Raw genomic sequence first — 26,993 nt, 5'->3', positions numbered from 1 at the left:
GGGAAGGAGCGCATGTGTGTCGACTCCACCAACCTCAAAAAAGCATGCCCGCAAGATCCGTTCCCGCTCCCCCGCGTCGACCAGATCGTCGATTCCACTGCGGAATGTGACCTGTTATGCTTCTTGGATGCCTTCTCTGGGTATCACCAGATCAAGATGGCGGTAGAAGACGTCGAGAAGACAGCCTTCCTAAACCCGTGTGGGGTGTACTGCTACACATGCATGCCATTCGGACTGCGTAACGCAGGGGCGACCTTCCAGCGGCTGATGCACATCACCTTGGGCCCGCAGCTCGGGAAGAATGTTGAAGCTTACGTCGATGACATTGTGGTAAAGTCTCGGGAGGCCAGGACCTTGATACAAGACTTGGAGGAAACCTTCGCGAGCCTCAACGCCGTGAACCTACGACTCAACCCAGAGAAGTGTGTGTTCGGAGTCCCCTCGGGCAAGCTCTTGGGTTTCCTCATGTCCCACCGAGGCATCGAGGCTAACCCGGAGAAGGTCAAGGCGGTGGAAGACATGAGCCCGCCAAAGACCCTCAGAGAAATGTAGAAGCTCACGGGGCGCGTGACCACGCTAGGGCGCTTCATCTCCAAGTTGGGGGGACGAGCACTGCCCTTCTTCCAGCTAATGAAGAAAAAGGGGCCCTTCGAGTGGACTGAAGAGGCCGACAAGGCGTTCCAGGATCTCAAGAGATACCTGACCAGCCCACCGGTCATGGTGGCTCCGCGCCCTCAAGAGCCCCTGGTGCTCTACCTCGCCGCCACTCCCTACTCCGCCAGCGCAGCCTTGGTGGCAGTCAGAGAGGAGCGCCGAATCAAAACCGCGGCAGCAGCCCAGGACAAGGCAGAACAGGGACAAGGAAGGCCTACAGAAACCGCCGCCGCGGCTGAGGAGGATCAGCCGCCGCAGAGGGGCGCGCCAGAGGCGGAAGAGGACCCTCTTCCAGATGGCCAGTCTCAGTCTCAGGAGGCCTCATTGCCTCAAGAGGCGCCACAGTCTCCGAAGGGAGCCACCAGCACTGACGCACTCCACCTCGTTGAGCACCCAGTGTACTTCGTCAGCACAGTGTTGCGGGATGCAAGGGCACGGTACCCCATGCCTCAAAAACTCCTCCTCGCGCTACTGGTGGCCTCACGCAAGCTGCGGCACTATTTTCAGGGTCACCCCATCAAGGTCGTCTTGTCATACCCCCTGGAGAGAGTGCTCAGGAGCCCTAATTCAGCTGGAAGGGTCGCTGAGTGGAACATAGAACTGCAAGCGTTTCAGCTCGAATTCAGCACAACCAGAGTCATTAAGGGAGCAGCGTTGGCGGATTTTGTGGCAGAATGGACGGAAGCGCCAGGCCTCAAGGCCGACGAGGATCGGTCCCTATCCCTGGGAAGCGAGGCGCCAGAAGGCTGGGTCATGTACTTCGATGGGGCATTCTCCAGGCATGGCGCTGGGGCTGGGGCGGTGCTTATATCGCCCACTCGGGACAAGCTCTATTATGCCGTGCAGCTCTGTTTCCAGCAAGGTGAAAAGGTCTCCAACAACATAGCGGAGTATGAAGGTTTAATAGCGGGCTTGAAGGCCGCGGCTGCCCTGGGGGTGAAACGCCTCACCATCAAGGGCAATTCGCAGCTCCTTGTCAATTTCTCCAACAAGGTGTACAAGCCGAAGGATGAGCACATGGAAGCATACCTAGCAGAGGTCCGCAAGATGGAGAAGCAGTTCTGGGGGTTGGAGTTGCAGCATGTGCCCCGTGGCACCAATCAGGAGGCTGACGACATCGCCAAACAGGCGTCCAGGCGGTTACCTCAGGAGCCTGGCGTTTTCGAGGAGCGACTCTTCAAGCCATCAGCCCTGCCGTCATTGTCGAACACGGCTCAACCCCGGGAGGAGCTCCCCCAGCCACCTGCCTCAGGGGCTCCGGCCTGTGGCCCGGCCTCAGGAGCACGTCTGCTCCTGACGATGGAACCTCAGGAGGGATGTTGGATCGCGGAGCTCTGGAGTTACCTAACGCAAGGGACACTGCCGGAGAAGGAGGAGGAAGCAGAGCGAGTGGCACGCCAGTCCATGGCATACTGCATCAAGGATGGAGAGCTCTACCGGAAGCGGCCAAACGATGTATCCTGCGCTGCATCTCCAGGGAGCAAGGGAAGGAACTACTGGAAGATATACACGGTGAAGATTGTGGACATCATTCATCATCACGGACCCTCGTCGGCAAGGCGTTCCGCAGTGGGTTTTATTGGCCCACCGCGCTCAATGACGCCGTCGAACTAGTGAAAGCTTGTGAGGCCTGCCAGTTCCACGCCAAGCAGATCCATCAGCCAGCAGGAGGCTTGCAGACTATACCCCTTTCGTGGCCATTCGCAGTCTGGGGGCTGGATATCTTGGGCCCGTTTCCTCGGGTGCTTGGGGGCTACCGCTACCTCTACATCGCCGTGGACAAGTTCACCAAGTGGGCTGAAGTAGAGGCTGTCCGCACCATTCCCACGGGTTCCGCGGTCAAGTTCATCAAGGGCATCGTGAGCCGGTTCGGGGTGCCGAATCGCATCATCACGGACAACGGTTCGCAGTTCACCAGTAACCTCTTCAAAACATATTGTGCTAACCTTAGAACGCAGATGTGCTACGCTTTGGTGGCGCACCCCCGAAGCAACGGCCAGGCCGAGCGAGCCAACGCGGAGGTCCTGAGGGGCCTCAAGACCAGGACGTTCAAGAAGAAGCTGGAGGCCTGCGGCAGAGGTTGGTATGACGAGCTTTAGTCTGTGTTGTGGTCCATCCGCACAACCGCGACCAAGCCGACTGGAGAGACCCCGTTCTTCCTGGTCTACGGAGCCGAAGCGGTCCTCCCTCACGAGGTCAAACGTCGCTCCGCGCGGGTCCTGGCATTTGACGAGGTGCAACAGGACGCCATGCGGGGGATGGACCTCGTGCTGGGGGAGGAACGTCGCCGAGAAACCGCGCTACGAGCGGCGAGGTACCAACAAGCACTGCGGCGATATCACTGTCGCAACATCCGCCCCAGAACTCTCGAGGTAGGAGACCTCGTGCTCAGGCGGGTTCTCTCCAGGGAGGGGCTACACAAGCTCTCTCCCATGTGGGAGGGCCCGTTCAAAGTTGTTCATGTTTCTAGGCCCGGCTCCGCGCGCTTGGAGACTCAGGAGGGGGTGCCAGTCCAGAATGCATGGAACATCCAGCACCTCCGGAGGTTCTACCCCTGAAAAGGCCCAGAGCCTGTGAAGAAGGCAAATGCCTGTGAAGCTATCACGTTTTGGAAAAGGCCCAGAGCCTGTGAAGAAGGCGAATGCCTGTGAAGCTATCGCGTTTTGGAAAAGGCCCAGAGCCTGTGAAGAAGGCGAATGCCTATGAAGCTATCGCGTTTTGGAAAAGGCCTAGAGCCTGTGAAGAAGGCGAATGCCTGTGAAGCTATCGCGTTTTGGAAAAGGCCCAGAGCCTGTGAAGAAGGCGAATGCCTGTGAAGCTATCGCGTTTTGGAAAAGGCCCAGAGCCTATGAAGAAGGCGAATGCCTGTGAAGCTATCGCGTTTTGTAGAAGGCCCAAAGCCTGTGAAGAAGGTGAATGCCTGTGAAGCTATCGCATTTTGGAAAAGGCCCGGAGCCTGTGAAGAAGGCCAACGCCTGTGAAGCTCGCCGCCCGTGACACTCTCACGTAATAATGAGTTGGGGCTGTACACGCCCCGGAGTCTCAGGAGCGCCGGCCTCAGGCCCTGGGGCTCCCTCCCACGTCCAGTGGAAGCACTTAGCTCTGCGCTGGTGAGAAGACGTCGAAGACTAGATTAGGTGCCGGACGCGGCTTTTCATTTGCTTTCCGCAGTTGGCTTGTTCCTTCTCATTCAAAGTTTTATTGAAGTTGTTGTCGTCTTTGGCTTGAGGTTCTTCGACTTTTTGCTCTCCTGCCTCGATTTCTCTTGCGCAAGGCCTCGCGAGGGGGGCAGCTAAGCGCCCTCGCGAGTGTTCCTATCCTAGTCATTCAAAGAGTTCGCGACCTGGGCCCCTTACAGGAGCACCCCTCCAGTCCGTGCCCCACGGGCACCGCGACACAAACAAAGGGCCTGGGTCGGTCGCCCCCCACGGCCGGGGCCGGGAACTATCCATGCTCGGGCACGTAGCCGGAAGGTACGGTAACGAAAGCAAAACGATGATTAACAGCAATAACCCAAACACGCCCCTGCGGGGCTCCACACTATTGTCTTTGTTACGCAGGAAAAAGGAAAAGAAAGAACAAATCCGGTGCGGCTCGCCTCACACTGGCCCACAGGGAAGGCCCGAGATGCCTCTGGAGCTCAGGCGGACTCCCTCTCGCGCTTCACCAGGGCGCGACGGCGGGCGGACACGTTGCCACCTCCCAAGCAGATATGACAGCGTGGAGGCTGACCGCGGCCACCGCTAGAAGAGTCGCCGCCTGAAGAAGAACCGGAGAAGCTTGAGGAACCCTGAGCGCCGCTGGCCGCATGAGCGCTGCCCTCTCCATCATCGCCGGAGCTGGGTTCCCAGCCGCGGTCGTCACCCTCGGGGCAACACCCTGCGCGGCGACCATCTTCCCCAAACACCCTCACGTAGAGGGTGGCATCGCCGTCGAACTTGAAGTGTAGGGTGCACCAACAGCTCAGGCCACGCGCGCGAGCAAACGTCTGCCAACCACGGGCCAGGAACAGGCTCCCGGCCACGGAGACCTCCAGTGAGACCCATGAGGCCCGGCTGCAGCAGCCGTCAGCCTGGAGCCAGAGGCCGCCCGGGGCGCCGGCCGGGAGCTCGCCAAGGAGGAAGCGAGGAAGTGGAAGCCGGGTGCTGGTCGGCCACGCCGACCACACGATGAACTCCGGCAGCACTTCAGCAGCGCGAAAGCGCGGCCTAGGGGGACGCGCAGCCGGAGCACGCCCCCCGGCCGTAGCAATCCGCCTGTCGCTGTGCTGAAGATCGCCTCCACGGCCGCCGGAAGCCACCGTGGTGGCCACAGGATGTTTACAAGGGCGCCCTCTGCCGCGCTTGGGTGGGGTAGAGGCGGGCTCAACCTGGTGAGCCTTCCCCTTCTCTACGACCGAGAACCTCCTTGACGGGGCCATGAAGAAAAGGAGAAGCAAGGAGGGATGAACTGGAAGGGCGCGTGCCGGTCCATACTTATAACTGGCGATGGCCAACCAACGGCCCCCACGATCGCAGGTAAATTATGACCCGCTTTGCATGCAGGGACTTGTCCAATCCGTGCAGTTGCCGAGGCGCCATGGGGAAGTGGAGACACCCACGTTCAATCAACCGCCACGCGGCGCCCAAGGCCGCAGGCTGTTAGGGCCCGCGGCGCTTCGCTCTTGCCCTTCCGCCTCCCTGCACGGCCAAGTCCGGGCGTGCCTTGGGCCCGGGGGCTAATGTCGGCGTTCTGGGAACGGGGGTCCCCAGACTTGCCTGCCTGCGGCCTGCGGCGTGGCTCAAAGGGGGGCCCAGCGCGGCCCATCTTCACCAACACTAACCCAAGACCCTCGCGAGGGGCCAAGCCTCGTGGGGCGGACGACGCGGAGCTTCCTCAGGCACGGCCTCGTAGGGCTGGCTCATGAGGAGGTGGAGAGATCAAGGCAGGGTACCTCACGAGGTGCCCGTGACGCAAGCCATGACGACCGGGGGCGCCAGGCGGGTGCCAGCCCGCGCAGTGTCCTCCCTTCCTCTTTGGTGCAAAGGGGGCAACCACAGCCGCGGAGTACCGAGGCACCAGGCAAAGGTTGCCATTTCGGTGCAACGAGACCAAGACCAGGAGGACTACGAGACGGAGGTCACCGTGGAGCCCAAGATGGCGTCATCACCAGAGCTTTGCGCAGGCGAAGACTACTTTTGTTAGGATAGTTGATACTAGCTGTCCCCCTTCAAATTAGGCCGCCATTGTTGGCTCCCTTCCCGCTCGATATTTGGGAAGAGGACTAGGCCCTCTATAAATAGGACCAGCCACCCACAGAGCAAAGGAGGCTGGGTAAAAAAGAGCTGGGCCGGAGGGTTGGAAGGATAGAGAAGATCGGAGGGAGAGAGAGAAAGGTGACTGAGCTCCTCCCAGTAGTTCATCACCCCGACCAAGAACAGACCCTCGCGAGGCTGTTCTTCCTTGTATTGTCCATCATCATCAGCCCAAGAGGCAATCCACCACACCACACACTGGAGTAGGGTATTACACCACAACGGTGGCCCAAACCAGTATAAACCCTGCGTCTCTTGTGTTGTTCTTTCCTTAGTTTAGATCTTGGCGAGGCGGAGGGGTGCAAGTAGGTAGGAGGCGAAATCTCTGTGCGCACCCCAGTGTTCGAACCTCAAGGGTCTGCCGGAACCCGAAATCCGACAGTACCCCGCTGCCATGGGAGGGTAGGACAAAAGATGTCATGCAAGTTCTTTTCCATAAGCACGTATGACTATATTCAGAATACATGCCTATATTACATTGATGAACTGGAGCTAGTTCTGTGTCACCCTATGTTATAACTGTTGCATGAGGAATCGCATCACACATAATTATCCATCACTAATCCATTGCCTATGAGCTTTTCACATACTGATCTTTGCTTAGTTACATTTCTGTTGCCACTATCACAATCACTACAAAACCAATAATATTACTTTTGCCACCGTTACCGTTACTTCCACATTACTTTGCTACTAAATACTTTGCTGCAGATATTAAGTCTGTCAGGTGCGGTTGAATTGACAACTCAACTGTTAATACATGAAAATATTCTTTGGCTCCCCTTGTGTCGAATCAATAAATTTGGGTTGAATACTCTACCCTTGAAAACTGTTGCGATCCCCTATACTTGTGGGTTATCAATATCCGAACGCCAAGCTTGCCTTCGACGCCAAGGAGAGTCCATCCGGACATGGGGCGAAGCCTTCTATCTTATATCTTCACGGCCCACAAGTCCGGCCCACGTCAAATAGCTCGGACGCCCGGGATCCCCTAATCCAGGACTCCCTCGGGCACCTACGCACAAATAACAAATACTCGCAACCCGACATATTAAAGGGGTTGTCAACCCCTTTCGGGTAACGGCGCTAGAAATTGGCAAACGGACGTGAATAAATTGTAGTAGATTGATAGATCGAGCTCCAAATAAAATAAATAAGAATAAATTGCAGCAAGGTATTTCTGGTTTCATAGATCTGAAAATAAAGGCAAAGGAAAATAGATCGCAAAGGCAAATAATATGAGAAAGAGACCCGGGGGCCATAGGTTTCACCGGTGGCTTCTCTCGAGAAAAATAGCAAACGGTGGGTGAACAAATTAATGTTGGGAAATTGATAGAACTTTAGATACTCATGACGATATACAGGCAATGATCATTATATAGGCATCACGTACAAGATTAGTAGACTGAGTCCTGCCTGCATCTACTACTATTACTCCACACATCGACCGCTATCAAGCATGCATCTAGTGTATTCAGTTCACGGAGAAATGGAGTAATGCAATAAGAACGATGACATGATGTAGACGAGATCTATTTATGTAGAAATAGACCCCATCGTTTTATCCTTAGTAGCAACGATACATACGTGTTGGTTCCCCTTCTGTCACCGGGATCAAGCACCGTAGGATCAACCCAACTACAAAGCACCTCTTCCCATTGCAAGATTAATAGATCAAGTTGGACAAACAAAACCCAAATATCGGAGAAGAAATACGAGGCTATAAGAAATCATGCATATAAGAGATCAAAGAAACTCAAATAACTTTCATGGATAAAAAGATAGATCTGATCATAAACTCAAAGTTCATCCGATCCCAACAAACACACCGCAAAAGAGTTACATCATATGGATCTCCAAGAGGCCATTGTATTGAGAATTAAACGAGAGAGAGGAAGCAATCTAGCTACTAACTATGGACCCAAAGGTCTACAAAGAACTACTCATGCATCATCGGAGAGGCGCCAATGGAAGTGGTGAACCCCTCCGTGATGGTGTCTAGATTGGATCTGGTGGTTCTGGACTCTGTGGCGGCTGGAATTGATTTCCGTCGACTCTCCTAGGGTTTTTGGAATATTGGGGTATTTATAGAGTAAAGAGGCGGTCCGGGGGGCACCCGAGGTGGGCACAACCCACCAGGGCGTGCCTGCATGTCCAGGAGCAGCCCCTCGGAGCAGCCCCCAAGTGCTTCTTCGGCCCATTGGTTGTCTTCTGGTCCAAAAAATGCACAAAAAGTGTTGCTGCATTTGGACTCCGTTTGGTATTGATTTCCTGCAGTGTAAAAAACATGCAAAAACAAAAACTGGCACTTGGCACTAGGTCAATAGGTTAGTACCAAAGACTGATATAAAATGACTAACAAATTATTATAAACATCCAAGATTGATAATGTAACAGCATGGAACAATCAAAAATTATAGATACCTTGGAGATGTATCAGCATACCCAAGCTTAATTCTTTCTCGTCCATGAGTAGGTAAATGATAATAACAGAATTTTTGATGTGGAATGCTGCCTAACTTGTCATCTCATATTATTTTCTTTATAGCATGGACATTTGGACTTTTATATTGTTCAAAGTAATAGTCTAGTTTTAACATGATAAATTAAATACTCAAGCATATCAACAAGCAACCATGTATTTCAAAATATCAACGCTAAAATAAGCTATCCCTAGCCCATCATGCTCAATCATTGATCCATTCATGATACACACTCGCATATTAACTACACCCAATGCTCAAGTACGATCATAGTGCCCCCTAGTTGGTGCTTTATAAGAGAAGATGGAGACTCAAATTCGAAAAATAAAAATTGCATAAAGTAAATGAAGGGCCCTTCGCAAAGGGAAGTAGGGATTTGTAGAGGTGCTAGAGCACAAAGCGAAAATTGAGAGATAAAAACATTTTGAGAGGCATACTTTTCCCACCAACGAAAATGAATTAGAGTTCCCAACACTTTCCATGCTAGATATATGATAGGCGGTTCCCAAACAGAAACTTAAGTTTATTTCTTTTTCCACCATACTTTCACTTCCCATGGCTAACCGTATCCACGGGTGCCTTCCATACCAACACTTTCCAAGGAACTTATTATTTGACAACATAAAATAAATTCATTTTTCATTTCAGGACTGAGCATCCCTAATACCTTTGCCTTACTCTCGTGCAATGACAAGTGAATAAACACTCATCTTGGGAATAAGACATCTAGCATGGAAAATATTACCCACCCCTCAGCGCCTCTGTAGCGACCCGACCTCAAACTGTCAAGTCTCTGTGCTTCAGTGCCATCCCTGGATCGGTAATGCCGACACACACAGTACTCGAGGATTTATAACAGAGTAGCAATCACACACTTATTACATCGAATGTATCAAAAGAGAACTTATTACAATAAATATGGCTTAAGGCCATCTGATATGATAATAGCGGAAGGCTTGGAAGATAAAGTGAGTCCATCAACTCCAACGGCATAGCTGAGCTACACGGCAACGACCTAACGAACCTTACTCCTTGTCTGAAAAGTCTACAACATAATATGTTGTAGCCCGAAAATGGGTCAGCACATGGAATATGCTGGCAATATAACACAATAGAGCAAGAACAGAATAATGCTATCACTACATGCATATTTGGCTGGTGGAAAGCTCTATGGTTATAGTTTTTGTGAAAAGCCATTTTTTCTCTACAACAAAGGAATATATTTCATTTAACTATCATGGCAGTTGAAATATCATCAAGAAGGTTCCTCCAACTCAATCCCAATTAAAAGTAATTATCAACCCAACAATATTAATTTAGAGTGATGAGATACATATGATAATCCAAATACTAGATACTCAAGATTTGTCCATAACCGGGGACACGGCTAACCATGATTAGTTTATACAGTCTGCAGAGGTTTGTGCACTTTTCCCCACAAGACCCGATCTCCTTCGTTGGATTTCTTGCACTGCCGAGTGTTTGAGAAACGGATGACCGAGACACAGTCTTTCAGAAGCATTAACTCCTTACTCCGGGCAGACCATACCAACCTACATCCCTCCACCTGCTGATCCACCTCTTCAAGAGCTTCATGCAACTTACTCAACTATGCTAGATCCCATAATAGTTTGTGGATGCACATGGAAGTTTCTAGCATGAAATATCTCAGTTCCCTTTGAGCCTGGGTGGCGGACCATAGGATTATCACACGGGTACTCCGGGATATCCGAGGACAACACTGGATTCTCCAAGTGCCCAACAAACAATCCACCCGGATGTGTATTTAAGTTGCCACCTTAAGTTGAGCCATTAATTAATAATATCACATATGTCATGGATTTCACTCGCCCAAACCACGTCTACGAGCATAGCATGCAATATAAGCATTACGTAGAAGTAACTCCCAAGGGTTTGATAATAATAGGGCAATAGGTTCTACCTCATCAACTACCTCCCATCCTACATGTTAGACACATCCTAATCATGCAATGTTTGAGGATTGGAGCTAATGCATAAAAACTGGGTATGAAAAGAGTATGATCAATGTGTTACTTGCCTTGCTGATGATCCGCAAAACCTAGAGACTCGTAGTAGCACGCTTCGCACTCTGGGTGTTCTATTGCAAATAAACAATAGCACACTTAAGCAATCAAGCAAGAATCACGGGTAAAACTCAAATAAGAAGATCTAACCAGAAAATCAACTTAAGAACTCCGGTTTGCAAAAAGAATCAAATCAAACGGAGCAACGAAACTCAAACTGCGAAAGAAACAAGATCCGATTACTAATATGGACCTAAGTCAAATTTTACAGTACCAAAATCTTGTTCAAGTTGGTTAAACAGAAAGAGGGTTTCGATACGAAGATCTAGGCGCTTGAATCGCCTGATTCCGATAAACGAGCGAAAAGATAAACTAAAACGAAAATCGGATCAAAGATCGCGATCGAAAATAATCGCGGAAAAATCCGAGAAAAAGAAAACTGACAAACAGGCTAACGAACGAACGTTCACTGTCTGCAGCTAACGAGTGAACACCGTTCGTTAAAACGAACGTACGGACGAACGTCCGCTAATTAAACTAAACCGGGAAAAAAATAAACCGATCTATTATAAAAAACGAACCTAGGGTTTTTCTAGAAAAACTAGATCGGTCTTTTCTAAAAAAAACGGCGGCGTCAACGACGGCTTTACCTCCGGTGAGGCGGGGCGGCGGCTCCGGCGAGGTGGGGCTGCGGCGCGGCGGCGGCAACGGCGAGCTGCGGCGCGGTGCGGCTAGGCGGCGGCGTGCGGCGCTGTGGGGCGGGGCGAGGCAGGCGGCGGGGTTGGTGGTAGTGGGGGCTCCGGGGGCGGGTTGTAAAAGGAGGGGGAGTGCTTGCTTGGGGAGGGGGCAAGGGGGGCGGCAGAGTCCTGGCCGGACTCGGCGTCGCGGGCGGCGACGGCCTTCCGATCTCCTGGAAGGAGACGGCGGCGCGGGGCTAGCGGGCCGGCTCGGCTGGGCTTCGGCCCAGTCACGCACTGAGACTTTTTTTAAAATAATTTCGCCGAAACTTAAATAAATCCTAGAAAATATAATAAAAATCTAAAAATGTCAAAACAAATTTTCACCGTCTAAATAAAATATTTAGAACAAGATGAACATTTTCTTGGCCCTAAAATGCAATTTTGAAAAACGTGCAATTTTTCTAATTCAAATAAAATAGCAATAAATTCTAGAAAAAACAAATATTTGATTTTAATATTTGCCTCCAATATTTCATTTACTTTGGAGAAGTCATATTATCTCCTCTCATATATTTTAATATGAAATATTTTTTGGAGAGAAAAATAATTAAAGCCAAAAATCCTCGTTTCAATATTTGATAAAACTCAAATATGAAAACTGAGAAGTCCCCAACTCTCTCCGAGGGTCCTTGAGTTGCTTAGGATTTCGAGGATCGCGAGACGAAATGCAGTAAAATATGATGTGCATGAATGATCTATGTATAACATTCCAAATTGAAAATTTGGAATGTTACAAACCTACCCCCTTAAGATGAATCTCGCCCTCGATATTCGGGTTGGCTAGAAAATAGGTGTGGGTGGTCTTTGCGAAGATCATCCTCTCGTTCCCAGGTGGCTTCATCCTCGGTATGGTGGCTCCTCTGAACTTTGCAAAACTTGATAGCCTTGCTGCGGGTGACTCGGCTGGCAAATTCAAGAATCCTGACTGGTTTCTACTCATAGGTTAGATCACTGTCCAACTGAATCGCCTTCAAGGGCACTGTATCTCTTAGCGGTATATCGGCCATCTCCGCATGACACTTTTTCAACTGGAAAACATGAAACACATCATGAACTCCTGACAGTCCTTCGGGTAACTCCAACTTGTAGGCAACTTCTCCCATAGCTCCAAAATTCGGTATGGTCCTACAAATCTCGGGGCTAACTTTTCCTTAACTCCAAAATGTTTCACTCCTCGCAGGGGTGACACTTGCAGATATGCTCTATCTCCAATTTCATAGGTTATTTCTTTGCGTTTCGAATCTGCATAACTCTTCTGCCTGGACTGAGCTACCTTCAGTCTATCTCGAATCAACTTAACCTTTTCTTCAGACTCCTTGATCAAATCTGGTCCAAACAACGGACGGTCTCCAACTTCATCCCATAACAAGGGTGTTCTGCACCTTCGTCCATACAGGGCTTCGAACGGTGCCATCTTTAAACTGGCTTGATAGCTATTGTTGTATGAGAATTCTGCGTAGGGCAAATTGTCATCCCAACTAGATCCATAATCTAGTGCACAAGCTCTCAACATATCCTCCAGAATCTGGTTGACTCTCTCGTTCTGTCCATCCGTCTGCGGGTGGAATGCTGTACTGAACTCCAATCTCGTTCCCAAAGTCTGATGCAGCTGATGCCAAAACTTTGAGGTAAATTGTGTTCCTCTCACTACTATAAGTCCATGTTTTACCTAGAGCCATATACCCTAGGTGAAATGAGAAAAACCCTAGGGAAAGACTTTACCTACAACTTGCCCTAGGTAAAGAACCCTAGGTGTAGTATAGTCGGGAAAGACCTCTTTCCCTAGGGTGCATGTGGCAAGCTCTAGGGAAAATTTCTTTACCTAGGGGCACAAGCCCTAGGGAAAGATTGTAGGGTCCATCCAAATTTTGCCACCCCACAAATTCCCCTACCATTCTTTCCCTACCAGATGTTTGAGTAATACCCTAGGGATAATCATATTCATATTTTTCATGTACAAATATTCAATTCAAATTAAAATTCATATCCAATATAATTCAAATAATTAAATTCGAAGTCATAATTCAAATTTATAAATTGCAACCAAAATTCCTCTTACACATCAGATTATCAATGAACACATACATCACACTCGGGGTCAAAATATACATCGTACATAGGGCAAGCATTTTGTACAAAACAACATCTTACAGGTATTGCAACTTAGAAGTTGTTCACATTCTACTGAACTATGCCAACTGTCCTTGATAAGCAAAGCTAGCTTGTTGTCCATGTGCATGTCATCACTGCTCTCTACAATTTTCGAGCTCTTGTCGTCAAGCTCATCATCATCTTCAATAACTCAACAGAAACCTCATCTTTATCGATTTTTTGTTTTTCAGATAAAGTACGACACTGTTGGCATCCAAGACACCATTATCTAACTACAGAGGTAACTCACATCATCCATTTGATGATTAGGCCAACCCAAAGTTTCCCTACATTGAATGCAAAATTAGAGCACTCAAGAGAAGCAGAACCAATCAATCTGATATGAAAAAGACTGATCTCGCACCAAATACTAACATGAGAAGTTACCTTACACCACCTCGTGTCTTTTTTCCATATAATGGCACACAAGTTTTATCGCCTTTGCATCATCTTCTTCTCTTACCTATACATAAGGTATTTCAGTAATATATAAAGTAACAAAGAACATGGCGTACAACATATCAGTTTACTAATTAGCACACTGCATTACAAAAATCACAAATAGGTTTAATAATTGAAATGGATGCACACTGCATTACAAAAATGTGAACTGATCAAACCCAAAATCAAGTTTTATCAGAGTAATAAGCTATCGGTTGGCAACAAGTAACTTCCATTCATAGATTTCGATGAAACTCAAATTCTTAGACCACTATAGCGACCATGCAATATCAACAGTGGAAAATATATATTCGAACAAAAACATATTGAAGCTTTACTAAGACAAAAGTTATGCATCAGTTGATTATTCTTCATATCCTCCATCACTTGGTCATCTCACAATAATCCTAGTCAGTACCCATAAAGAATGTCAAAACACATGGATTAAATTTGGAGATACGGCCAAAATCTGTTCACAGTTCTAATGCAGAGAGAAAATCTCAGATATTTGACTAGGTAGCAATTTGCTCCTAGGAGTTCCATAAGACATAATATAGTTATACAACAGTGTGTAAATGGCGTGTTGCAACATAAGTGGCGACTTTTCTTATACTCCCTCCGTCCCAAAATAAGTGTCTCAACTTTGTACTAACCTTAGTATAAAGTTGTACTAAAATTGAGACACTTATTTTGGGACGGAGGGAGTATATCATTTCTGGCATAAGAAACTGCATAAGAAGATGCAAAATAGACTACATAATTGCTGGAAGCACGTGTGATTGATGGCCATGCCATGAATATTGAAAATCTATCACTAGACAGAACTTTTATGTGGAAGTACCTTAGATAATAATTGCACATGGTATCTTGTTCCTCTACGGTGTACCATGAAAACATCAAACAAGCATCTGAGTGAACACCCGGAAGCTCCTGCCATAGTTTGCCAACTGCAATTGATTGCGAGAAGGGTCCTACCATCATATCGTTGTGAAACATCTTTTCTCTAGCTCTCTCCTCTTTCTCAAGCCTTCTCAATTCTTTGATGCTGCCAATGGCAAGGGAAAAATTAAGTGAAACATGATATTATCAACATAAGTATAGTAAAATAAACTAAAATAAAGGATCAAACCGTTTCCATCTTAGTAATTCCAAAGAGAAAGAAGGGAAGTTACAATACATCACCATGTATAATTTCAGTGCAGTTAGAATAATAAACCACCCAATTTCTAACATGTTATCTACCAAAAATATCATTTTGACACATGAATGTATATTGCCGAACAAACGGAGTCTATGAGGGCGGGTTCGTCTCCTCTACAGTTTATTGTATGGGTGCAGTAGCCTATAATATCAACCGTCCATGCTAATCCAATGGATCTCCTTAGTTCCACTCGATTCTCTCATTAAATCACAAAAACACCACCATGGATTAGAGACGCGTGACGGCGGTCGTAAGCTCCCCACGCAGACCGGTTTGGTTGTCCATGTAGCCTGCAGGTGAAATCAGCACGCAGGGCGCCAGCATCGTCGTATGTCCAGATCTTGCAAACCTAGAAACAAGGCTTTACGCGGCTACTGAAACAGGACACCATCACCAGACTACAACATTTGTTAGATCAATGCTAAGTAACTCATGCATTGGCCAAGTAATTCATGCATCGAGACATGGTAACTCCAGATAACAATCATAGGGCTACAAGAACTCACAATTTCTCAAAAAATGATGGTCTCCTTGAGGAACTTATGCTCCGGTCATGCAGGCCATTTACAAGGCAGGCCATTTATAAGGCGGGCAAGCTCCCGGCCTCCGGCTGTGGCGCCGCCGTGCGTTTCAGTTTCACACGCACGCTGACAGCTAAGCTGGCCGGTGCCGTGCGTTTCAGTTTCACAAGCACGCTGACAGCTAAGCTGGCCGGCCCAAGCAGCCGGAGGACCGCCATTCTTCCGGCATCATTACAGTTTTTGTTTTTGATTAATAACATAATTAAGGCAGATGAAAGAGAGCCTTTGGATTGAAACTGACTGTAGATTTTGAGAGCAACAACATGCGTATAGTAATACAGATGGTTGGCAAGCAAGGGAACAAACCGAATCTGACAATCACACAAACATGTACCTTCAGATATTTAAAGGTTGCATCAATGACTCATGTTACAGACTAATGTTCTAATACAACCAACAATGACAAATCAAATATACACAAAATAGCATCTAGAGGATCTATGAACCAGTAAGATAAGGGGATATGGACCTTGTTAGCGGCGGAGGCATGGTGGTGGACTAGGTGGTAGGGCAGACCTGCTTGGGCATCAAGGGGATCGTCGGCGTGGATCCTTGATTCGAGAAGGGGAGAAGGAACGGTGACCCGGACACCATGGCTCCTTGCGTGGTGGGAGGCGACGGATCCTGCTCACGGGGACCTCGCCCCAGTGCTCGTCGGCTTGGATCTGGTTCTTCCTCTCCGGTCACTAACTCACAGCAGGGAGGGGTGGTGGCACACTTGGAAGACAAGGGGAAGGGGCTACCGAGATGAGGGGCACGGACAGCACGGACGCAACCTGCACCAGCTCCGCCGGCATCTCCTTGCTCCATGCTGGCATCGGTGGCAAGGGCGACTTTGGAAAGAAGTGGATCGGAGGAGAAGGGACCGGCGGCGGCTCGTTTTTGGGTGAGAAGGCAGAGGGGGAAGAAGACCTAGGGGCTGTTTGGATTGAACCCAAACCAGCCCTGCCAAAACGATGGCCTGCTAAATTTTTGGCGAAGGAAATCGCCGCCAAGAACTCACCCATATACTAGTACAAAATCACAACGGCTGGTCAAAAAATTGGCAGCCATCGAGAGATTCGGCTGCAATCCAAACGGCTGCCCATCTTGTGGTCAACGACCAAAATTTTGGAAAGGCAGCCTTTGACAGCCATCCAAACAGACCCCTAAAGCGGGCGCCCTTCTCCCTGTGAAGTGGGTCCATGCCAAAATATCGCATAGGACAGCCCGCCAACGCAAAAAAAAGGCGCGTCCACCTCTTTCACACGGGAATTTCTCTTTCCCTAGGGTGTACTATTCACGTCTGTTCTTTACCTTGAGGAGATGAATAAGCTCTAGGTAAAGAATTTGGCCCTAGATAAAATCGTTGATTCTAGTAGTGTTTATCTGATACAATGGTCCTAGGAACTCCATGCAGACATACGATCCTGGTCATGTATATCTTGGCCAACTTCGCATTTGTATAGGTGATTTTCACTGGGATAAAGTGAGCCACTTTGGTCAAGCGATCAACTACTACCCATATAGAATCATATCCTAATTTGGTCCTGGGTAATCCGGTGATAAAATCCATGCCAAGTTTATCCCACTTCCATTCGGGTATCAGCATAGGTTGTAACAATCCTGCTGACTTTTGATGTTCAGCCTTCACTCTCTGACATACATTACATACGGCTACATACTCAGCAATATCCTTCTTCATACCAGTCCATCAAAAACGTTCCTTCAAATCCAAATACATCTTGGTGTTTTTGGGGTGTATCGAGTATGGTGAGTCATGAGCCTCCTGAAGTATTAACTTCCTGATCTCTGTGTTATTGGGCACATAAATACGGTCCTCAAACCATAAGGTGTCGTGCTCATCCTCACGAAAATCTTTGGCCTTTCCTTTGCCCATTCTCTCCTTTATCTCAGCAATCTCTTTGTCATCCTTCTAAACTTCTCGAATCTTTCCTAACAATGTCGAATGAACTTCCATTGTTGCAACAAAACCTCTAGGAACAATCTCCACTCGAAGTTCCCTGAGATCCTCTTCTAACTCCTTTGGCAATCCCGTGCTTACTAGGGTATTAGCATAACTCTTCCGGCTCAAAGCGTCTGCTACGACATTGGCCTTCCCTGGATGATAGTGAAGCTTCATGTCATAATCCTTTATAAGCTCCAACCATCTTCTCTGCCTAAGGTTCCACTCCTTCAGTGTGAAAATGTACTTCAAACTCTTATGATCCGTGTACACGTCATAACGGTTTTCAATAAGGTAATGTCTCCAAGTCTTGAGCGCATGCACTACTGCTGCTAACTCGAAATCATGCGTGGCATAATTCAATTCGTGCGGTTTTAGTTGTCGTGAGGCATACGAAACAACTCTTCCGTCCTGCATAAGCACACTTCCAAATCCTAGGCGAGAGGCATCGCAATACACTTGAAACTCCTTACGTATATCCAGCAGAATCAACACTGGGGCTGTAGTCAAACGTTTCTTTAACTCCTGAAAACTTGCCTCACATTCTTCCGTCCATTTAAATTTGGTATCCTTTTTCAATAACTCTGTCGTTGGCTTCTCAATCTTTGAAAAAATTTCTATGAATCACCGATAGTATCATGCGAGTCCAAGAAAACTGCGGATCTCGCTAACTGAAGTGGGTGCCAACCATCCAGTGACTGACTGAACCTTGGTGGGGTCTACTGCTACACCTTCTCCTGATATAACATGTCCAAGGAATCCGAATTCCTTCAACCAAAACTCACATTTGCTGAACTTGGCGTACAACTGATGTTCCCTGAGTTTCTCGAGAACTAAATGCAAATACTCTTCGTGCTCCTCCTCATTCTTCGATTATACCATTATATCATCAATGAACACCACAACAAACTTATCCAAATATTCCATGAATACCTTGTTCATCATACTCATGAAATAGGCAGGGGCGTTAGTCAGTTCAAATGACATGATCGTATATTCATACAACCCGTACCGTGTGGTGAATGTTGTCTTTGGTATATCCTTCTCTCGAATCTTCAGCTGGTGATATCCTGATCGCAGATCGATCTTTGAAAACACCTTAGCTGCTTGCAGCTGGTCCAACAAATCATTGATCATCGGCTGTGGGTATTTGTTCTTGATCGTCACCTCATTTAATGCACGATAATCAACAACCATTCTTAGAGACTTATCCTTCTTCTCAACCAAAAGCACTGGGGCTCCCCATGGTGATGAACTTCGTCGAATGTAACCTTTCTCCAATAACTCCTTGATCTTCTTCTTAATCTCTTCCAGATCATTCGCGGGCATCCGATAGGGTCTCTTTGATATAGGCCCGGTGCCTGGCAATAGTTCTATCAAAAACTCGATGTCTCGATCCGGTGGCATGCCTGGTAACTCCTCTGGAAAAACATTCGGGTAATCCTTCACTATAGGCACTTCCTCCTGAACAATTCCCGTGAGGATATTTACTTGGCTACTCCTAGGCGCATGTATACATACATACTTGATCCTTTTTCCCTCAGGGGTGGTGAGACAAATTGATTTACTAGCACAGTCAATGCTTCCTCCATACTTTGACATTCAGTCCATGCCTAATATCACATCCAATCCTTGTGACTCCAAGATTATTAGGTCGGACGAAAAAATATGGCTACCAATGGTTAAGGGTATCTGGTCGCACCATCGACTTGCCATATACTCTGCTCCAGGTGAACTCACTAACAAAGGGGTCCTAAGGGTTTGGGTTGGTAGTTTAAACTTATCCACGAATCCCCTTGATATGTATGAATGCGATGCACCAGTATAAAAAATAACAAGGGCGGTAAAAGACTTAACCAAAAACTTACCAATAACCGCGTGTGGCTGCTCTTCAACCTCCTCCACATTAACGTGGTTCACTTGTCCTTTGTTGAATGGATTGGGCTTCTTTCCAGCGCTCCCGTTACCGTTTCCATTCTTCGCTTCAGGGCACTCCGTGGCATAGTGTCCAGTCTTCCCGCACTTGAAACAAGTAACGTGGCTTAGGTCTCTCTTGGCGGGTGTGGCTGGATTGGTGCGGTTCTGATTGTTGCTTGCTCCATTCCCGTTCCCATTCCTTGGGCCAGTATGATTATGGGTACTTCCTCCATTGTGGGTGTGGCCTCCATGGTTATGAACAAGTCCTCCCGAGTTCGGGATTAGGCGAGGCTTCTGCTGAGCTCCTGAATTATACCTTCCTTGTCCATACTTCCTCTTACGGCTCTCAATCTGCTGCTGCTTCCCTTCAATCGAGCCTTATCTACCAACTCTTGGTAGATGTTGAATGTTGCCACCATCAACTGCATGCTCATCTCATCATTCAGCCCTTCCATAAACTTCTCCTGCTTTGCGGCATCTGTGGCCACATCGTCAGGGGCATAGTGAGATAACTTGCTAGACTCATCCGCGTACTGAACCACAATACGGTTCCCCTGGTGTAAATTGCGAAACTCATGCTCCTTCAGACTCATAGCTCTAGTTGAGACATGGGCTGTACGGAAAGCTTGCTGAAACTGGTCCCATGTAACAGTGGCTATAGGGTAGGTGACAGTGTAATTCTCCCACCATGAGGCTGTTGGTCCATCCAACTGATGTGTGGCAAAACGCACCTTCTCAGCATCTATACATCCTGCAGTGGTTAACTCCCTTCCAATCCTACGGAGCCAATCATCTGCCACTATCGGCTCGGTGCTACTGGAAAACACCGGCGACTGCAACCTTAGAAAGTGTGCTCAGTTGTCAACTGGTGGTGGTGGCGGTGGGTTGTTGTTGTTGTTGCCTTGGTTCTGAACTAACAACTGCATCAGGGTATTCTGCTACTGGATCAACTGAGTGAGCTCCGGTGGGAAAGTAAATCCAGGGTCACGTCTCGGAGGCATATGATGGGTTTAGAGGGAAGAGAATAGAATAGAATGAGGTCTAATGAGAAAAACACTACCCATATGCACATGAGACAAACACAATCATTTCACTCAATCAATAAAGCAAGGGCATACAATCGATCTAACTATCGTTACAAAAGTGCTTAGACTATACTATATACATGGTGGAATACTACTACTGACGTGGTGGTCTACTAAAAAATTGATCGGTTGAAGACTCCATGATGTCTGCTCCAGCTTCGTCTTCATAGTCATCATCGCTATCGTCGGGGTCTGAGTCGGTGTCGTCAATGATGATGTAGTCCTCAGAATGAATCTCCTTGGGTTCTTCGTCTTCTCCTCCTGGTGCGGGTTCTCCCATGAATACTCCTAGCTTCCTTTCCAAATCGTCATTCTTCTCCACTAGTATGACGATTTCCTCCTCATAATCTTCGCGTGTAGCCTTTAGTTCTTCCTCCAATTCCGTGATCCTTGTCATTGCCTTCTTCAGATCTATCATGCCTGTGCACATCTGGTTCTCCTGGTGACAAATGTGTTGGTTTAACTCCTGGATGAAAGCTGTAATTGATCTATCCTTCCTGGTGCTGATCATCTTGCATTGATCGTCTCGACGCCCACGAATCTAGCAGATAGTATCCTTAAGCTCCTTATGGTAAACTTCTCCAATACGTCCCATGGTGATGTGAGCCGCCATACTCCTTCCTAGACTCCAGGTTGGTGCATCGAAGGAAAACTGTATGGATTTAGTGACTGGTGTGAATGTCCTTCCTGGAACTTGAACTTGATCATCCATTGCTCCTCTTCTGGTAAAGTGGCGTTGTAAGTCCCGGTGAAGCTTGGTATTCCGATGTTCAGGTACCTAGTGACTTCCTTCAAGTGTCGTCCAAAAGGGTGCGTCTTCATCTGGTTGTGCAAACTTGTTCCTTGCGTCCGCCATCCTAAAGAATAGAAAATGGAGAGGAGTCAGAAATGGGAAGAGAATAGTGATCTAGGGCTTTTGCTTAGTGGTCATGTCCTACACTCAGCATGTGCTCTGATACCATCTTGTAGCGACCCGACCTTAAACGGTCAAGTCTCTGTGCTTCAGTGCCATCCCTGGATCGGTAACGCTGACACACACAGTACTCGAGAATTTATAACAGAGTAGCAATCACACACTTATTACATCGAATGTCTCAAAAGAGAACTTATTACAATAAATATGGCTTAAGGCCATCTAATACGATAACAGCGGAAGGCTTGGAAGACAAAGTGAGTCCATCAACTCCAACAGCATAGCTGAGCTGCATGACAACGACCTAACGAACCTTACTCCTTGTTTGAAAAGTCTGCAACATAATACGTTGCAGCCCGAAAACGGGTCAGCACATGGAATATGCTGGCAATATAACACAACAGAGCAACAACAGAATAATGCTATCACTACATGCATATTTGGCTGGTGGAAAGCTCTATGGTTATAGTTTTTGGGAAAAGCCAATTTTTCCCTATAACAAAGGAATATATTTTATTTAACTATCATGGTAGTTGAAACATAATTGAGAAGGTTCCTCCAACTCAATCCCAATTAAAAATAATTATCAACCCAACAATATTAATTTAGAGTGATGAGATACATATGATAATCCAAGTACTAGATACTCAAGATTTGTCCATAACCGGGGACACGGCTAACCACGATTAGTTTATACACTTTGCAGAGGTTTGTGCACTTTTCCCCACAAGACCCGATCTCCTCCGTTGGATTTCTCGCACTGCCGGGTGTTTGAGAAACGGATGACTGAGACACAGTCTTTCGGAAGCATTAACTCCTTACTCCGGGCAGACCATATCAACCTACATCCCTCTACCTGTTGATCCACCTCTTCAAGAGCTTCACGCAACTTACTCAACTATGCTGGAGCCCATAATAGCTTGTGGCTGCACATGGAAGTTTCTAGCATGAAATATCGCAGTTCCCTTTGAGCCTGGGTGGCGGACCATAGGATTATCACACGGGTACTCCGGGATAACCTAGGACAACATTGGATTCTCCAGGTGCCCAACAAACAATTCACCAATATGTGTATTTAAGTTGCCACCTTAAGTTGAGCCATTAATTAATAATCTCACATCTGTCATGGATTTCACTCGCCCAAACCACATCTACGAGCATAGCATAGCAATATAAGCATTACATAGAAGTAACTCCCAAGGGTTTGATAATAACAGGGCAATAGGTTCTACCTCATCAACTACTTCCCATCCCACATGTTAAACACATCCTAATCATGCAATGTTTGAGGATTGGAGCTAATGCATAAAAACTAGGTATGAAAAGAGTATGTAGCGACCAGACCTCAAATGGTCCAATCTCTGTGCTCCGGTGTCATCCCTGGATCAGTAATGCCGACACCACACAGTACTTGAAGGATTTATAACAGCGTAGAAATCACACACTTATTACATCGAGGGTCTCAAAAGAGAACTTATTACAATAAATATGACTTAAGGCCATCTAATAACGATAACAGCGGAAGGCTTGGAAGATAAGTGAGTCCATCAACTCCAACGACATCACTGAGTATGGAACCACGACCTAAAACTCCTTAATCGTCGTCTGAAAAGTCTGCAACATTAACGTTGCAGCCCAAAACAGGTCAACACATGGAATATGCTGGCAATGTAACACATAGAGAGTAATGGAATGAAACAGCTATACTATATGCATATTTGGCTGGTGGAAAGCTCTATGGTTACAGTTTTGCGTAAAGCCAATTTTTCCCTACTGCAAAGGAATAAATTTATTTAACTATCATGGTGGTTGTTAAACATTGAGAATGGTTGACAGCATTCTCAATCCCAATTAAGCATCATCATTAAACAAAACCCAACAAAATTAATTTTTGAGTAACATGTTGAGATTCACATGATAATCCAGGTACTAGATACTCAAGATGTCCATAACCGGGGACACGGCTAACCATGATTAGTTTATACACTCTGCAGAGGTTTGCGCACTTTTCCCCACAAGACTCGATCGCCTCCGTTTGGTTTCTCGCACTACATGGTGTTTGAGAAGACGGATGACCGAGACATAGTCTTTCAGAAGTGCTAGCACCTTATGATGGGTAGACCGTACCACCTACATCCCCTACATCTGCTAGTCTACCACTATAAGAGTTCGCACGACTTAGTCAACTATGCTAGAGCCCATAATAGCTTGTGGCTGCACACGGAAGTTTCTAGCATGAATAATCTCATGATCCCTTTGAGCCTGGGTGGCGGTCCATAAAGAAAAACAGGCAATCCTGGAATACCCAGGTACCTCAATCCACCCAGATGTGTGTTTAAGTTGCCACCTTAAATAAACCATTAATTAACAATCTCACATCTGTCATGGATACACTCACCCAATCCACGTCTACTAGCATAGCATGGCAATAAGCAACGTAGAAGTAACTCCCAATGGTTTGATAATTAAACAGGTAATAGGTACTACCTCAACTACTTCCCAAAACCCACAATTTAATTAGATCCTAATCATGCAATGTGTAAGGATTGATCTAATGCAATAAAACTGGGTAGTAGGAGGTATGATCAAAGCGTTACTTGCCTTGCTGATGATCCGGGAAACCTAGCGATTCGAAGTAACAAGCGGCGCACTCCGGGTACTCTATCGCAAACAAACAAGCATACAATAAGTACTCAAGTAATGCACAGGTAAAACTCAAATAAGAGATCTAACCAGAAGGTTCCACTTAAGAACTCCGGTTGGCAAAAAGAATCAAATCGAACGAAGCAATGAAGGACAAACGGCAAAAGAAACAGGCTTCGTTTACTATTCTGGATCTAAGGCAATTTTTACAGTGGCAAAAACTTGTTTGAGTTGGTTAAATGGAAAGAGGGTTTCGAGACGAAACTCCGGCGCTTGAATCGCCTGATTCTGATAAACGAGCGAAAAGTTAGACTAAAACGAAAATCGGATCAGAAATCGCGATCAGAAAAATTGTGGATTTAATCCGAGAAAAAGAAAAACGATGAACGTTCGTTAAAAAGAACGAACGGACGAACGCTCACTATTTAAATAAACTGGAAAACCGATCTATTTAAAAAAAACCGAAACTAAAAAAACGAACAAAACCGTCGGAAAACCGAACGATTTTTCTAAAAAAACAGCGGCGGGATCGAGGTAAACCTCGGGCAGCGGGTCTGGCGGCTCCGGCGACGGCGGCGCGGGGCGGTGGGCGGTGGGCGGCGCGGGGCGAAGGCGGCGGCGGCGGCGCGGGGCTAGGGCGGCGCGGGCACGGCTAGGGTTTGGGGGGCTTCCGGCTGGGCCTCCCCGGCTTTTAAAGCCGGACGGGCCTCGTGTCCGGGTCGGACACGGCCCGTAGGTTAGTTGCACGTTTTTTTATAAATAGTTACGCTCAGAAAAAAAAGGACTACTAAACGGACTCCAAAAATCCCGAAATAAAATTTCCCCGGCTTTTAAAATCAAGCCGCACAGGATGAACTTTTATTTGGGGCCTAAATGCAATTTTGAAAAACGCGCATTTTTCCTAAATTCAAATAAAATAGCAAATAAAACCAAATAAAATCTTGTTTGATTTTTTATTAAATCCTCAATATTTCTTTATTTTGGGAAAGTCATTTTATTCCCTCTCTCATAATTTTATAATATAAATAATTGAAGATAAAATAAATAAAATCAAAAGATCCTATTTTCAAAATTTGAGACAACTCAAATATGAAAATAACGAAATTCCCAACTCTCTCCGAGGGTCCTTGAGTTGCGAAAAATTTCTAGGATCAACCAAATGCAATAAATATGATATGCAATGATGATCTAGTGTATAACATTTCAAATTGAAAATTTGGGATGTTACAAACCTACCCCCCTTAAGATGAATCTCGCCCTCGAGATTCGGGTTGGCTAGAAAATAGGTGAGGGTGGTCTTTCAGCAAATCTTCCTCTCGTTCCCAGGTGGCTTCATCCTCCGTGTGGTGGCTCCACTGAACCTTGCAAAATTTGATAACCTTACTGCGGGTGACTCAACTGGCATATTCTAGAATCTTAACTGGTTTCTCCTCATAGGTGAAATCACTGTCCAACTGAATTGCTTCCAGTGGTACCGTATCTCTCAACGGTATGTCAGCCATCTCTGCGTGGCACTTCTTCAACTGGGATACATGAAACATGTCGTGAACTCCTGACAGTCCTCGGGTAATTCCAACTTGTAGGCTACTTCTCCCATACGCTCCAAAACTTGGTATGGGCCTACAAAACGCCGCGCTAGTTTTCCCTTAACTCCAAAGCGCTTAACTCCTCGAAGTGAAGATACTCGAAGATAAACTCGATCTCCTACTTCGTAAACTGTCTCCTTGCATTTAGAATCTGCATAACTCTTCTGCCTGGATTGAACTACCTTCAGCCTATCGCGAATCAATTTCACTTTCTGTTCAGACTCCTTTATCAGATCTGGTCCAAACAACTAGCGGTCTCCAACTTCATCCCAAGACAATGGGGTCCTGCACCTCCTTCCGTACAAGGCTTCGAAAGGGGCCATCTTCAAACTGGATTGATAGCTGTTGTTGTAAGAGAATTCTGCATATGGCAAATTCTCATCCCAACTAGATCCATAATCTAGCGCACAAGCTCTTAGCATATCTTCCAAAATCTGATTGACTCTCTCGGTCTGCCCATCTGTCTGCGGGTGAAAAGCTGTGCTAAACTCCAGTCTGGTTCCCAAAGTCTCATGCAAATGATTCCAGAATTTTGAAGTAAACTGGGTTCCTCTATCTGATACAATGCTCCTTGGAACTCCATGCAGACATACGATCCTGGTCATGTATATCTTTGCCAACTTTGCACTGGTATAGGTAGTCTTTACTGGAATGAAATGAGCTACCTTTGTCAAGCGATTGACTACAACCCATATCGAGTCATAGCCTGAACGTGTTCTGGGCAATCCTGTAATAAAATCCATGCCTAGCTTATCCCACTTCCATTCGGGTATCGGCAATGGTTGTAGCAATCCTTCTGGTTTCTGATGCTCTGCCTTCACTCTCTGACATACATCACAAACTGCTACATACTCCGCAATATCCTTCTTCATTCCGGTCCACCAGAAAATATCCTTCAAATCTAAATACATCTTGGTATTTCCTGGGTGAATCAAGTATGGTGAGTCATGGGCCTCTTGTAAAATTAACTTCCTGATCTCTGGATCATTTGGCACATAAACACGGTCTTCAAACCATATGGTATCGTGCTCATCCTCACGAAATCCCTTAGCTTTTCCTTTGCTAATTTTCTCCTTAATAGAAGCAATCTCCTTGTCAGTCTTTTGGGCTTCTATGATTTTATCCATCAATGTAGACTGAATCTCAAATGCTGCTACATAGCCTCTTGGAACTATTTCCACACATAGCTCTTGAAGATTTTCGGCTAACTCACCTGGTAAATCTCCCGTCATTAGGGTGTTGACATGGCTCTTATGGCTCAACGCGTCAGGTACTACATTAGCCTTTCCGGGGTGATAATGCAATTTCATATCA

The 26,993-nt window shown here is 46.8% G+C and overlaps 1 long non-coding RNA gene across 3 annotated transcripts; it reads right to left on the bottom strand.

Annotated features, from left to right (window-relative positions):
* Positions 1–13,209: 13,209 nt before the first annotated feature.
* Positions 13,210–16,720, bottom strand: LOC125522024. 3 transcript variants are annotated; one of them, XR_007289601.1, is made up of 4 exons: positions 16,060–16,720; positions 14,650–14,853; positions 13,755–13,830; positions 13,210–13,654 (listed from the first exon to the last, which is right to left on the bottom strand). It is a non-coding gene; the product is annotated as an uncharacterized LOC125522024 (long non-coding RNA). The 3 variants fall into 3 exon arrangements; XR_007289602.1 differs by having other exon boundaries at positions 16,107–16,720; XR_007289600.1 differs by having other exon boundaries at positions 14,650–16,719.
* Positions 16,721–26,993: the final 10,273 nt, after the last annotated feature.

The sequence above is a fragment of the Triticum urartu genome, chromosome 7, assembly GCF_003073215.2.
Source record: "Triticum urartu cultivar G1812 chromosome 7, Tu2.1, whole genome shotgun sequence".
Taxonomy (NCBI): Eukaryota; Viridiplantae; Streptophyta; class Magnoliopsida; order Poales; family Poaceae; genus Triticum; species Triticum urartu.
The sequence above is the reverse complement of the archived record's forward strand: the minus strand, read 5'-3'. Positions and strand labels throughout refer to the sequence as shown.